The sequence below is a fragment of the Ursus arctos genome, unplaced genomic scaffold (genome assembly GCF_023065955.2).
Source record: "Ursus arctos isolate Adak ecotype North America unplaced genomic scaffold, UrsArc2.0 scaffold_16, whole genome shotgun sequence".
NCBI classification, from domain to species: Eukaryota; Metazoa; Chordata; class Mammalia; order Carnivora; family Ursidae; genus Ursus; species Ursus arctos.
Genome location: NW_026622830.1, coordinates 39,752,702 through 39,768,710, shown reverse-complemented (window position 1 = coordinate 39,768,710; position 16,009 = coordinate 39,752,702). Strand labels below are relative to the sequence as shown.

The 16,009-nt window shown below is 41.2% G+C and overlaps 1 protein-coding gene across 3 annotated transcripts in view; it reads right to left on the bottom strand.

Annotated features, from left to right (window-relative positions):
* Window positions 1–11,444: 11,444 nt before the first annotated feature.
* The window catches only part of MACROD2 (mono-ADP ribosylhydrolase 2), a 1,872,659-nt gene continuing 1,868,094 nt past the window's right edge, over window positions 11,445–16,009 (bottom strand). For all 3 annotated transcript variants that reach the window (XM_057312671.1, XM_057312670.1, XM_057312672.1), the window contains one exon: window positions 11,445–15,294. The gene's annotated coding sequence lies outside the window, so the exon portion shown is untranslated. The remainder of the gene's footprint in view (window positions 15,295–16,009) is intronic.

Below are 16,009 nucleotides of genomic sequence, written 5' to 3'. Positions count from 1 at the left end.
GTCTCTTTATTAATCAAAGCAGATTAAGCCTCATTTTCTTATATGGTGCCTTTGCTGGGAGAGGTTGGTATTTAGTGTTTGCCAATTTCCACAGAGAAGGGCACATCCTACTATGCAGCAATAAAATAAAATTGTTTGAAAAAGGACCATCGCCAAAGCGGACAGTGGAGGTTAACCCTTGTCCCAGGCTGGAGATGATCTGAAGATGCCACCTAACCTCTTTCCTTTTCCGAACAGGCAGGGAGGGTTTGGGGAACTGTAGTTACCTTTCTTAGTGCTGCCGTCTTCCAGGAGGAAGACAGATGCTTTTGCAGAAACACCCTTCAGAGTCTCCAAGGTGCTTCTCTTGTGCCTATGTGATCACATCCTCTTGATTCCAGCTGCGTCTTTGATTCTGCCCAGAAGAGGTTCTCTTTGGTCCAAGGGGGCGGTAAACAGATCCTATGGGAAGAGGCCTCTTTCTGACCCTTGGATAGAAGAAAATTTTAAAGCAAAGCTCTATAAAGACTTTTAAAATCCAAGGGATGATTCTCAAACCTGGTTGTATTTTAGGATCATTTAGAGAGAGCTTTTAAAAAATCTGCCTATAGGCAGGCCGTGTTGCCCAAGATGCTGATGAATGGGTCTCGGGTACAGCCTGGGCAACAGAGTTTTTTCACATTTGGATTTGAAATAATTTAGACTTTTCAAAAAAGTCGTGAAAATAGTACAAAGGATTATTGTGTATCCTTCATCCTGCTTTCCCGAGTGACCATATTTATGTAACTACTGAATTATCATCAAACTCGGGAAACTAACATTGACACTGCAGACCCCGCTCAGATTTTGCTACGTGCCCCACTGATGTCCTTTGCCAGGATCCCATAAGGCAGTCACATAGTCATGTCTGATGTGGGAAACAAAGGCAAAAGAAAAATTATTAAGTTTCCTTACTATCTATAGCCCATTGACAAGTCCTTGAAACAGACAGAGTGGCATTCCTCTAGGGACTCAACTGCCTCGATGTTAATACTTTGCAAAGGGCAACAGGCAATCTTAGCCCAACCCTCAGGATCCTGTAAGTCTACTTTAACACATAAAACTTCCTTTAGAAATTTCCTTTATCTCTAAACCCCCCAAGCTATGTGTTGGCAATCATCCCCCAAGCACATGGCCCACTGATATAATTTGAAGGGTCTCATGACTAGGGCTTTATTAGATAGTAATAAATGACCTTTTCCCCAACAATAGCTGGCCCCCTCAAGGTCCTGGAAACCTCACTTCCAAAATACCTTAGAGACTTAAGCTATCCCTAACCCCCTCCCAACTTGAAAGTATATCATGGGACACTCCTCATGACCTCAGTGCAGCTCTTTCTGCCCACGGGTCCTGTCCCCATGCTTTAATAAAGTCACCTTTTTGCAGCAAAGACATCTCAAGAATTCTCTCTCGGCTGTTGGCTTCAAACCCTAACATCTTTCCTGCATTAGTGTCTTCTTAGTTTCCTTTATCTGGAATGGTTCCTCTGTCGTTCTTTGTTTTTCTTGACCTTGACGCCTTGGAAGAGTACTGGCTGGTTATTTTGTAGAATACCTCTTAATTTGGTGTTCAGCAGAGCGTGTTGAAAAAGCTCCCTAGAGGGTCCCAATGTGCCACAGAGTGAGCACTGATCCAAGGCAGGTGGGGACAAGATCATTATACTTAGTAAATTGCCTCTTGGGGTCATGAGGAAGTTGTGGGGTGAGGTTTGGAAAAGAGAGTAAGGGCCAACAGAACCTGGATCCACCTTTGGTTTGATCTCTACCCAGATCTTTCTCCTGGACCTCTGCCCTTTGATCTTTTTTCTGTCTTCCCTCCTCTATATCCACTTCCAAATTAGAGACTTCAGCTCGAGCTGAGCTGCACTGTGTTGCTCTGAGAGCAGTTCCTTTCATGGATCATGTCCTTTCCGCTGCTTAAAAGCCTCCGAATGTCCACCCTTCTTCCTACGAGGCCTTCTGTGATGGGACATGGTCTTTTGTGCCACTCTATTGCCTACCTCCCCTCCTGCACTCATGCATGCTGGCAGTTCTCAGAGGCCGGGCATGAGCCAGCTTCCAGGCCTTTCCACTTGCTACTCCTTCTACCAGGTGATCTTCTGGCCGATGGCACATGGCTAGTGTCCTCATTTCTTTCAGGTCTTTACTCTCATGTCTTGCCCACTTTCCCTACAGTCTCTGTATGTACAGTCCCCTGCTCCATGTGGAGGGCCTCTCTGCCTGTTTGGTTCACTCCTGTACCTCCAGAACCTGGAGTAGTGGCTGATACATAGCAGCGGTTCAATGTATATTTGTTTGAATAGATGAATGAAATATTAATTAGATAAAGAGAACTTACAAAAGCCCCTTTAATTATTGACTGAGAGTGTACCCATTTATAGTACTGAGTAAAATTATTTCAAGATGTCTCTGTTTTTCTGGACCAGTTACCCAGACTCCAGTTGTGTAGACTGTCCCTCACTTTCTGGCACCTTCCATTTCTCCAGTTCACCTGTTTCTTTGAGGAAAGATGGCCTCGGAAAGGAGTCAGATAATAATTCTCTTTCTTTTCAACAGGAGCAGGGTAGCAGCAGATTGTCAAATACACACACTCTCTTTATGATCCCTGTCACAGTTATAAGCTATAAAGAAAGTGTGGGTGCCCAGTGTAAGCCTGGCAAATCTTACTTCAGTGGCTTTTCAAAGTTAAATTCCTCTGCTGGTGTCTGAGAGGAAGAAAGGACACCAGCTTTTCTTATAAAATAAGTAACCACCATTATTTCTATGTGCCAGGCAATGCATATGCAAATGCGTGTGTGTGTGTGTGTGTGTGTGTGTATACATGGGTGAAATTTACCTTTACTAAAATCCCAAGCGATAAATAATTATCATTACTGTTTCATAGATATGACAATGGAGGCTTAGATTAAGTCAGCTGGTAAATGACAGGATTGAGATTTAAACCCAGGTGTTTCGATGTGCCAACCAGTGCTCTTAATACTCTCTAATATTTGGATAGCTGCCTACAACCAAACATAATAGGAAGAAAGTGGCACCTTGCAGGCAATGCCAGCTTTGGGTTGCCTTAGGGACTAGAACATAGATATTCTGGTTTTAGAAACTGAGAATGAGCGGCATGGCTTAATCATTCCCCACATCTATTTAATCTTTTCTCACCTTCACGGGAATGTACCTGCCAATCATGTCTTTGTAACGCAGAGCAGTGGTTCTCAAAGTAGGGCTGCTGGGGCAGCAGCGGCACCTGGGAATTAATAGACATGTAAAATCCTGGATCCCTGCCCCTGATTTCATGAATGGGGAACTCTGAAGCTGGGGTCCAGGAATTTGTCATTTATCCAGCCACCAGGCGATTCTGATGTTTCGGCAACTTTGAGAATCCCTAGTAAAATGGTTCGGTTAGTAACCTCTGGCTCCAGACTTCCTGCATTCAAATCATAGCCCTACTCCTCACTAGCTGTATGGCCCTGTGCAAGATACGTAGTCTCTTGGTGCCTCAGTTTGCACAGCTATAAAGTGGGGGATAATAATATACCTAATTGTCAAGATTAAATGAGTCAACATATGTAAAGTGAGTAGAACAATTAATGTTATTTAATATTAGCTACATATTTAGGCTCTTTCCATATTTATGGTATTTTCTGTTTGCCAAGAAAACTATTTCCCCCTCCTTGGCTGGCCTGGATCCTGTAAAGAGGACCCAGCAGGTTTGATGCAGTCCTGTCTTTGTCAGGCTAGGTCGCTAATGAGTCTCAGCGGAGTTGGATAATGCCAGCACCAGGTATCAGGTGAAATGGAACCCAAAGCCAGGGGACTGCATTTCAGTTTGCTTCAGGAAGAAGTCATTCCCAAGCAGGAGCAGCTGGAACATTTAGTAACCAAATGCTTTATTCCTCGGTCTTTGGATTCTGCAGATAAAGTCCTGTGGACCAGCTCTGTCGAGCCCTTGAGCACTTGTTGGCAAAGTGGATGATGATTACTCAAGACGCAGTGATATTTACCTAGCTTTGCCTCTCCGCTCACTAGGCAGAACCAAATGCCTCAGATAAGATTGAAGAAACCGGATGCCAAGACAGGCAGGAAAAGGCTTCAGAGCAGAATATTCAGGGACCAATTGTTATTCAGACCACAACCCAGTCTTGTCAGAAGGCCAGGGATGAACAGGAGTGTTGTTCTTCTCTGGAACATTTCAGGAAGCTGCATTTATAAGAGTTGCCCTCTCCCCTTACGGTCTGAACTAAGCATGAGCCGACTAAACTGACTGGCTTACCCATTTTTCTGGGGATGCTGAGAGAGGGGGAACGGAAACAGAAAGACTGTCCATAGGAGAGAAATACGACAAAGCTATTTAAAGGCTTATGTAGAACACTGAACAATGAGTAATGGCCAAGAACATTTGCAAACGAAGAAGGGCGGAGGCATTGAATTTGTCTTAATAGATATCAGCACATATTATAAAACTACATGAATTAAAACAGAGTGGCACTAGAAAAACCAAAAGAAGATGTAGCCAAGAAACTAGATCCTTATATAAATAGAAAATAAATGTATGTTAAGAAATAAATTGAAGGCAATAGGATCCCGATGTGTTTTTTTTTTTTAAAGATTTTTTTATTTTATTTATTCGACAGAGATGGAGACAGCCAGCAAGAGAGGGAACACAAGCAGGGGGAGTGGGAGAGGAAGAAGCAGGCTCCCAGCGGAGGAGCCTGATGTGGGGCTCGATCCCACAACGCCGGGATCACGCCCTGAGCCAAAGGCAGACGCTTAACCGCTGTGCCACCCAGGCGCCCCCCGGTGTGTTCTTTAATACTTGGTGCTGGGAATATTTTTAAAGCTACTTGAGCAAGTTAATTCCCACAAAATACCAAATACCAAAAGAAATGCAAGGCACATTAAGACGTAGATGTAGAAAGGGGATCACACACACATACACAGATGAACAAAAACAGAAAAGGAAATATAGATAACATCTGGAACAATCCCTTATCTTTAGACAGGGAAAGATGATTAAAGTTCAAAAGCTCTACATTGTAGGACCTTAAAAAAAAAATCAGATATATACACTTCCCCCGGACCAGGTCTTCTTGTGATTTCCTTAATAACAAACGAAAAACAAAACAAAAAAACAGTTCCAGGACAAGCAATAGAGGTCAGACAAAGCCTTATTATACTATGTTGTTAAGTTTCTATCCAAGACAATGCAGAACAACATTCAGATTTTTCCCCACCCCTTGTTTAGCCCTCTGCCCACCATGGGCTTGTTTCGATCATTTAAGATGTCCAGCTGATGCTCTCTCCCTAAACCAGTGTGACTCATTTGGTCTTGAGGAGGGGAAATAGAGGGCTTATTATTAGCACACAGCAATGTCTCAAAGCAGAGAGTTGTTCTGCCTCGGAGGCAGAAGCAACGCTGGGTAACCATCCAACACATTTCATGTTTCTGCTGGGTATTTGGCTAACCTACATTTTCTAGCAGTCAGAGTGGGTGACTGAGTGTGGCCATGAAATACAGGCAGCAGTTGTGCAATCTCTCCTGTGCTTGGATCCTAATAATTCTCTTTTCTTGTTCCATGGTGACCTTAGAGAAAATTGGCGCCAGGTGAGAGAGCCACAGGGTGGAGGAAACACGGGTCCAGGTGTCACTGCTTGTAGGAGAGCTGCCCAACTCACAAGGGGCTGTGAGGCAAGTGAGAAGTCAACCACCACTGTGTTCAGCCATTGAGATGGCGCTGTTTGCCCAGGGTAGCCTAGCTGATTCTGCCTTAGCAGCCCCATCACCGCCTACCCTAGAATAAAGAGAAGGGCCACGGAAACTTCCAAACACAATCCTTGCTGTGAGATAGGCTCAATCAACAGATCCACCCCCCCCCACCTTTTTTCTGCCTTCAATAGGGAGTAGACATAGTTTCTGAACCAAACGGAGTTCTCACGATGATTTTCTGACCGTGATTAGCTCTCTTATTGTTCTGATGCTCATCTTCTGGGACAGGGTGTAGACCCTCCTGTTCAGTTGTGTAATAGTTTGGTTTCATCTCTTCCCTGTGTTTTCCCCCAACAAGAGAGAAAGGGGGGAAAAACCAGTCAGGTAGGTCACAGGTCTCATCGAAGGGAATTTGCCAAGAGCTTTCCAGAACAAACATTTAATGAGCACTTAATACATGCCAGGTACTTCTCTGGTGCTTATGATTCTTCGGTGAGCAAAGCAGATAAGTTTCTGGTGTCATCAAGCCTATCTTTTCCTCACGGAGCAGAGGGAGCTTTTCAGTAATATTTTATAAAATGGATTTAATGAAAAGGTAAATTATATGATATATTAGAAAGTGATAAGTACCATGGAAAAGGGGAAAAAGTAGAGTCCATAAGGAAGTCCAGAGGTGGGTGTCTTTAGAAAGGGTGGTCGTGATTAGCCTTGCTAGGAAAGCTTTGAACAGACTCCAAGGTGAGCAACGGAGCCATATATACATCTGGAGAAAGAGAATTCTAGAAAGGCTAGCATAATGCTTTAAGGTGAGAAACACTGGAGGCTAGTGTGGTTGGAGTAGTGAAGACCATCATGGAGGAGACTAGGAAGAGATGAGTTTGCAGAAGTAATGGACAATGTGTGCATGTGTGTGAGACATCACATGGAAACCTCAGGACATTTTAAGATTTTTACTCTTCATCAGAGTGAATTGGAGAGCCATTCAGTTACAAGAGCCAGAAACCTAACTCAAACTTGCTTAAAAAGGGAATTTATTGGCTTACATAACTGAGTCAGGAAAAATAATTGCCCAAATCTCCAGATTTCCATGTTCACTACCATTTCTGATTTTTTTTTCTCTCCCAGTAGTCACATAAAAAGTCTTAGGGAAGTTACCAATTTGTCCAGTTTGGGTCACGTGGCCTCTAAACCAATCCCTGAGCAAAGGCAGATAAAATACTGTGATTGGCCAGCCTGGATCCCATGTCTGTCACCTATAGAGTATAGGGTTGGAAGGGGAGCTCCAGAAAATCCATAAAAGGAGTTTTCTAGTAGGCTTAAAAGCTTCATCACCTGAAGTAGCAGGAATGGATATGCAGCAGGCAGACGTCATGAATGTCAACTACAAAAGTAATGTAAACCAGGACAAAGGGAGATGGAGATTTGCTGGGATAGAAACATAGAAGTCTGTTTGTTAGACAGTATCACAATCAAAATTCTAATAAAAAGCAGTAGAAAATTGTAAGCAGGAAATAACGATGAAAAGATAATATTCTCAATATATAAACAGTTCATAAATATCAATGAAAAAAATTGAAATCCCAAATGACAGATGATCAAAGGACACTGATTAATTTCCCAATATGGAAACACAGAAAGCTGACAGATCTGGTCAGTCTCTTTGGGAAATGAAGCAATGCTAGTGAACTCCTACTAGTGACAAACCGTTTTTCTGACTGATACCTTTTAGGTGTATATTTGTAGAACGCTGCAGGGCAGCGAGGATTCTGCAAAACAGAAATTCTCATTTCTTAACTGCTAGAAACCCTGGAAGTGTTCTGCAAACATACCCTGATGAAGATAAAACTTTGCGATCAAAAGTGTTTATCGTCGTTTTATTTAAAGTAGGGAAAATTGTAAAATAACCTAAGTGTCATGGAATAGGGAAGTGGTAACATTAATTTGAGCCATATGATAAAAGATTTTTAAATAACTTAGGAAAATTCTTGATTGACAAGAAGAGGCTTGTGGCACCACCAACTGAAAAAGCCACGTACTGGATGATTCCATTATGAAAAGACTATGAGATAAAAACACATTGAGAACATTGCCTATGATTATTCCTAGGTTTTTGACAATTTGTACACATTATTTGGGTAGAAAGATAGATAAATAGGTGTATCTGTTAGTTTGGGAGGCTTTTTGAGATCTTTTCTCATTTCTGCCATGAATTTATGTGGGTTTTTTACTTCATGTTGTATCAATATCGGTAATTTTTATTCCAAAGAAAATCTCCATTTTCTTTGACCGTTATTAGTTCTATAGTTATGCATAAAATTTAATTTCATTGTACTTAAAATTTCCTCATTGCTATCCTTTTAAAATTATTCGGAATAGTTGCTGAAGATTTATTTAATGGATTTTCAAAGAATCAATAGATTTAACATTTTACTATTTAAAAATTTTTTAGCTCTCTTTATATATATTAGTCTTTATATATATATATATGTCTTTATTTTCTTTGGATCTTTTCCTTGTTCTAAAATCTAAATCTGAATGTTTTTAAAAGTGTCTTTCTCTCTCTCTCTCCCTCTCTCTCCCTTCCCCTCTCTCTCTCATCATTTCAAACAAGTAAGTCATTTAAGACTAACTTTCCCTCTAAGTATAGTTTTGGCTGTATCCCACATTTTTTTATATTGTTCTTTTATTTTTGTGATTTTCTAAATAGTCTATGATTTTATTCCTGATACCCTACCTGACAAAGTATTTAGGAAATTACTTTTTAAATATCATAGGAACTATTGTTTTAATAATTAAGTGTGTTAACAAATTGAGGGCCTCAGAGGGGAGGGGAGTGGGGGAATGGGATAGGCTGGTGATGGGTAGTAAGGAGGGCACGTATTGCATGGTGCACTGGGTGTTATACACAACTAATGAATCATCGAGCCTTACATCGGAAACTAGGGATGTACTGTATGGTGACTAACACAACATAATAAAAAATTTTAAAAAATCAAATGTATTTGTTTATTGTTAGTTTTATTGCACAGTGATTAGAAAATAAGGCCTTTATCTAAGGGAAGGAGTGTAAAAATTGAAGTGGCAAGAAACAGCCCCAGTGGAGAGTTTAAACCTTGAATATGACCAAGTCGTTGTTCTTAATTAGTATTTTAAACTGGAAAACTTGACACCTATAACTGATAGATGAAATTCTTTTCCCATATTCCTCTCCAACCAGTTGGATAGAGGTTTGGAAACAAGGCAAGCTCAGCGGGGGTGGGGGGGGTACATTATCCTGAGATGAGTCATAAGAAGTTTTAACCCTGCCTTGTAAACAAATAAACAATTTCAAATTATTGTAGGTTTTCTGAAATAGCAAATATGGTGTTAGGTAGAGAAACACAAGACGTCTCTAGAAGTGACATTGCAGCTGAGATCTCAAGGATAACAAGGTAGTAGCCAAGTGAGATTGGGAAGAGCTTTCAAGTTCAAAGGCCTTGAGCCTGGAGAGAATTTGGCCTGTTCTAGGCATGAGCAGAAGGCCAGTGTGCTGGCAGCCATGCGAGCCACGCTGACAGCCCCGCAAGATGGGGTTAGAGAGGCAGCTCATACAGTTTCACGAACTTGTTATTTACATGCATAGTACAGGCTAGGTTATACTAGGCTAACAAATGACACCTGTATCTCAAAGTACAGGTGTATTTATTCAGTCATGTCACCTTCTCCGTGAGGCTTGCCTGAAACTCATCTCCACATCTTCACATTGGGCCCTTCACTGACAGAGCAGCCCACTGAGATGTTGCTGGTGATTGTGGTAGAGGGGAAAAAAGAGCACGAGTCTTCAAGCTTCTGCCTGAAGTGACCTATGCCATTTCCGCCTACATATCATTGGTCAAAGCAAATTATATTGTCAAGTCCAATGTCAGAGGAAGTATATTCCTCCCCTCCACCATGGAAGGAAAGTATATATCATTATAATTATCTCCTTGTAAATCTATATGCTTCCATGCGTGTTAACCAAACAACATAGAGTTGTACCTCCTTTCTCTTCTTTATTCATAGATCCACTTTAGCTATTATCAAAAAAAACCCCGATTCTGTAAAAAGATTTACACTGGGTCAGTACTTTGTGTGTATATGTTTTAACAACTCGAATCTCCTACTTCTCTAAATTTTGTAAAACGATTCTTTCTTATTCTCATGGGTCCTTAATTTAAGGGCAAAATTTAAATCAACTTCAATAGAAAGGATTTCATATTTACTACCCAAGTGTAAGGATCATTTATTCTTTCGGTATCTTGAGCCCAAGAGAAGGCCATTTGCCTATAGTATCAAACAGCAGCATTTAATACTAATAATTTACCAAGTGGCAAAGTATAATGTCTTGGCACTTTATGTTTAAATGTGTAAGACAGTTCAGGAATGTATCAATATTTCCATCTGCCAAACCAAGAGATGGAGGCATTTTGTTTCTCAAAGCCCCACAGCTGGGCCAGAGTCCCGGCCAGAAAAACGTAAATGGGTATCATTGTCCCTTTGCATCCTGTGAACCACCAGTAAAGTTAAACAGCGTTTAATGACACCTTTGAATGAAGTAAGGCACAGGGGCAGCAGTGGTGGGGGAGAAACACAAGAGTGACAGGCCAAGAGATGGAAAATTGGATGTAGATTAAAAAAACTGCATCTGGCAATTCTAGAATCATGTCGAATTATCTTTGCTGCCACTCTGAGGCATTTGTGTTGAGGTTGCCCAGTGCAGCGGGAGACCATCATTTTTTTCTCATTGAACTTTGCTTATCATCGGAAAAATGCTCTTGTGGTGCAGTAGTTCCAAAAACCATATTCTGGCTTTGTTGGATAAAGGGACTGACTTTCATTATTAACTTCTAGAACAGTAACACTGAAAGCATCTCTTCTGGAGGAGATGGGGGGAATTAAGTTTGGTGGAATACATATTTCCATTGTCAAAAGAACTTCGAGCTTGTCCTATAGCGATTTTTGTTGATCCATTACCAAACTCTTTAATAATGTGCGATTCCATCATGATTCCATCAATAATAGACTGAGGAGGACCATGGTTGCAGCGATCTCACAGCTGGCACAGTGGCTGGCTCATAAAAGGGTCTCAAAAAGAATTCCGGTAATGGATGGTGGGTTCTGAAGGATGAACCAAGGTTCACAGAATCATGGTCTTCAGAACAAAACATTAAAAAAAAAAAAAAGAATCATGGTCTTCCTCTCAACAACTTCTATCTTGCACCTCAGAGGCTGTTCTCAAATTAGATCGCTAATTACCATTCTGAGAAAAAATATACATTGGAATGTGTATCTGTCCAAACTACTCCATAGTTCAATTTTTTTTTAAGATTTTATTTACGTATTTAGAGAGAGAGAGCGAGCGAGCACGCGAGCAGGGGAAGGGGCAGAGGGAGAGAGAGAGAGAATCTCAAGCAGACTCCATGCTGAGCACAGAGACCTACACGGGGCTTGAGCTCATGACCCTGAGATCATGATCTGAGCTGAAACCAAGAGTCAGATGCTCAACTGAGCTACCCAGCGCCCCTAATTTTGAAAAACATTGCCAAAACATTGACCAGTCTCAGTAAGGTAAGACTATTGGTAGGTTAAAGTTGCCTTATAGGGGCAATTTTAAAGACACAATTTGCAACCAAATACATCGTATTGAAGGAACACTTTGAGTTATTAATTGCTTACGCTAAGAAACAAATTTCACAAGACACTGATAATTCCACCTTATCCTCTCAAACCAATTTTATTCGTATTGTGCTCTAACAAATATAGTATGAAGGCAGCAGTTGTTTAAGTTTCTCAGTGTATGGCACAGATGAAAAGAAACAAACAGATTTCGAAGCAGTCCAGCATTTAAATGCTGGTTTAACAAAAGAGGCACGTATTATTCTATTCAGCAGTTTATACCAGATATCAGAAGACATTTTTTTTTCCTTGCAAGCAACAGACTACATTTATTTGCATTAAGTAAAAACATATCTTGATCAAGAAAATTACTTTTTTTTTTCTGATTTTCCTTTATATCACAAATGTCAGGGTAAGGCAAATCCTTAATGAATCATATGATAAAAACCCTATTCCCCAAGAAAATATATTGAACATATTCTGCTAACTTTGTTATTTTTCAAAGCAAAGCTGACATGCACCACATACAGAGAAAAGTCATTTCAAATCAAGTGCATCAAGCAGAACTGTATTAATTCACAAAGAGGCTTTTCAGTATTTCATAGAAAGATTTACAATTAGCTGCGGTGACTAATATGTGACCCGCTATCGCAGACAGTATTTTGGATGCCTCCTTTGTAAGCTTTTATGAAAGAAGACTTGTCCATTTGAATAGTTACTAGCTAGAGGAAAAGCCCCTTTGTCTCTCTTACAACAACTACCTTTCTAATTAGGACTACAGGTTTCCCCTGCTATGGGAAAGTAGTGTTCCTATGAAACCTATCCTTAAGCCAAAATGGTGTAAAGCAAAGAAACAATTACCATTAATTTATATGGAAATATTTTTGAGGCTTCCCAGACCCTTTTCTGATACCACAAGGGCACATCTTGCTAATGGATGCAGAAAATAAAATGAGATAAAGTACAGATGCTCACAGACACAGGTCAAAGCTATGGCAGCTTGATGCTGAGACGCTGAGTGTAGTTCCCAGGGAAGGAGCTTGGCGGGGCCGTTCTCCCTGCTTACAGTTTTAGTAAAAGCGAAAGCCCTCGTCGGATTTCTTTAGGTTAACGGTAGCAGGTACTAATGTGGGGCTTTCATAAAAGCAAAGTGGCGTAATGCAATTTCAAAAAGCAGGGATACCTGTATTATGTTGAGAGCCTACTTTGATCCTCTGTATGCAAACATGACTAATGTGGAGCTATCTTTCTCCCCCTCTCCCTCCCGTAACCCATTAGGCCACATAACCTGGCAGAAGTGTGGTTGGAAATTGACATCCAGGATTCATGTGCAGGAGAATCAATCTGCCTTTCAAATTTTCCATTGTTCGGCGTGTTCAATGACAGCACGAGCGAAAAAAGGGTTTCCTGTGTTGAGGTGTCTTCGATCTGGCCAACAGCTAGATTTTTAATATCTTACTATTGAAATGGAAAGTAACTTCATTGTTCGTTTTAAGGATAAAATCTTATAACCAAATAGCAACCAAAAGGCATAACGAGGCAAAAATGAAAACAGAATCTAATCATAAAATAAAGTTTAAACAAATTCAGGAGTGGGGCTATGATATTTACTCCTCATTCTCTTAGTTTTGTTCTCGAAGATTGCTTTCCTTTTCCCGCAGTTTTCAGCCAGAGGAATCCCTCCCCCATTCCTACCCCACCCGCATTGAAAATGAAGGACTGAAAATGGCTGTCGTGGATGATAAAGAGAACGCCCCCACTGAAATAATTCCAATCTCCACGGGTCCTAACAGGGACATTAGGTCTCTTTCATCTTTGTCCATGAAGAAGTCCCTCTTGGCTCCGTCATGTTGTTTTCCACTGGAACTCATGACCAAGCTTGAGTATCACCAACATGCGGGAGTCACAGGAAAACGTGACCCTAGCAGATTGCTCTTGTCCAGTCCTTCACAGAATGATGGGGACTTTCAATTAAGTTATAAAGATGACAAGAAATATAGAAACTATCAGTATTTGTATGGCATCATGTCATGGATCACTTAAAAATGGGACTTTCCTTTGTTTTTCTAGAAAGCGCTGTCTAATGCAGTAGGGGACATACACGTTTCCATATCAAACTGTAAAGTAATAGCAGAAAGAGAAATGGCCACATTCCCAAATCATGAGGTCCCTTAAAAATCATTGCTGTTAGGTTGATAAGCAGTTTTGTTTTTTTTTTTTAAATACGGGATGTTAGAACATATTACATATGCAGAAATAAAACTTGCTGATGATTCCAATATACCCAATAAGCCATTCAGAGGGGCAACGAATTCAGAAAGGCCAAAACAAAATCCATAGAAAGGTAAGAAGGTGAATTTTCCATAGAGGGAAGAGCAAAACTGAAGAACTCCATGGAATATTTAGAAAACGGAACACCCTTTGCTTTTAGAAATACCCAATTTGATCCATTACTTTTCTCCCTCCACTAAAAAATATATTTATATATTTATATATATAAATAACTTACAATTCGAAAGACCTTATAAGGAAGGTGGATTTGAGAAGATCTGCAAGAAGCAATATCTGTTTCCTCAGGAAAAGATAGAGTGTTCTCAGAACCTAGGGAAGCTGTGGGAAGTAGGCATCTCGCCTCGTGAGGGTCGCTGTTGATGTTTTCTCTGGGACAGACACTCCTGACGACTTCTGACTTCCTCCTTGGCCCCACATCCCTGTGCCCACTGTACCACTAGAATCTTGGCTCAGTAATGCTGCTTCTCCCCTTCCAGGCCATAATCAAGGGATTTCTGGGAGAGGGGACGAGCTATCAAAGTAGTTTTGGATTTGGCGTGAACAAAGCAGACTATTTAAAAGCAAGCCAGAACTGCAAGCAAGACCTCCAATTGCCTCTAACTTCAAATGAGGATCTTTCTGTGGGCCCTCAAACCTTGGGTAAAGACAAGAGGTTCTTTTATGAAAAGCGTATATATAAAACGAGAGATTTCAAGTAGAACTTTTAATATTCATAGGCATATGTTTGGATTCTAAATGCAGCAGCCCCCTCTCTTAACTAAAACACCTCGAAGAGTGTCATCCCTTCCAACTGTGTCGCAAAGAGTCACATCTCACTTGGTGGGCTCTATACCGAAGCACACAAAAGACCTCATGAACCAGGTGAGCTCTGCGGAAGGTCGGGGTCAAAGAATGCACCTGCAGTCCTGGCTGGGAAGGGAAAGCCCCACTGGCTGCCAGGACCTGCCTTCATTGTAATGCCTCTACCCTCTGTTCTGGATGAAATCCTCCTTCCACATTCCTCATTAACCACATGGAACAGAATTGTACCTTGGGAATCCCTGAACAAAATACCATTTTCAATTCATTGTCCTGACCTTTTTCCAAGTTATTTCTGAGCATTTTGCCCGTTTTCTCTCCTGCCTCTTTTGTCTGTGGATTATACTGATCCTGGGCTTGAGGATTCCTGAAATTTAGCCTGCATTGTCTGATTGTATCAAACAATCATCTCCCGTCTCTCTTTGAAGAAACCACTGTATCGACCAGCTTTGTGAAATAATCAAGAAAGCAGACAGGGGCCAGGATACACATGTGAGTGTTACACCGTGCCACTGTGACCCTGGGAAAAGTCGTGAGAGAAAAAAACAGAAATTACAGGGACAGTGCCTGAAAGATGCATTAACGTGGGCCCCCTCACCAAGTTCAAGGAAACTTTTTTTCTTTTTTTTTTCTTTCTTTTTCTGCAGGTAAACAGAACACAATGCAGCTGAAGAAATTAGAGCAAAGGATTCCCTGTCCTTCCGTGGGACTTGCCCCCCCCCAACACCCCTGTCCTCCACAGCTTGCGCTACTGTCTTCCTACACCCCCCCCCCCAGGGCCAGGAGAGGCCTGCAATGCCAAGGACAGTGATTGACTTCCATTTCTTTGTTCCTTTGCTTCATCTTGTGCCCCTGCCAAAGACAAGGAGAAACCATTTGTTAGATGAAAGATCATAGATTTCATAGCTTTAGCAAGGAATATCTTTTTAACACAGTCATTTAAATGTTTCGTACCCCTCAAACAAGCCTAGGAATATCTTCTTTGACTATCAAAGAGCTCTGGCTATTGGAGCTGTAATTGCTGGCACGGGGTATCTTTAAAGAGCACATAAATCAGTGCTAAGAAACGTATGCCACGCTGACGACTTGCTTCCGCTGATGGGGGCGATTAACTCGATTCTTCAGAGTCTTCTTTGAAAAACCTAATCTTGAATTGATGAGTCCTCCCTTCTAGGGTCCATTCATACATTCTAGTTTCCAGGGCTCGACACAGGAACAGTGATAACAATTTACATAATGCTGATTTGCAAAAGTCATTGATGGCTATCCCACCCCTCTGAGGTCTTATTAAGTCTCTGCAGGGTTCCCCGCTTGTGAGAGAACTCTGAGAAGATACTGTGCCTTAGATAGTCTTTATTTTTATAGATTTTAGAAGATGAGGTATCATCCACATGGAAGGGAATGCACAGCCCTTAAGCATACGTCAGTCAGTACGAACAAAGGCATTCATTTAACCCACACCACTATCGAGATACAAAACACTGCCATTACCTCAAAAGTTCGCTTCTGCTGGAACCAGCAATTGATCCGATTTCTATCACCATAAATTACTACGTGTCTATACAAA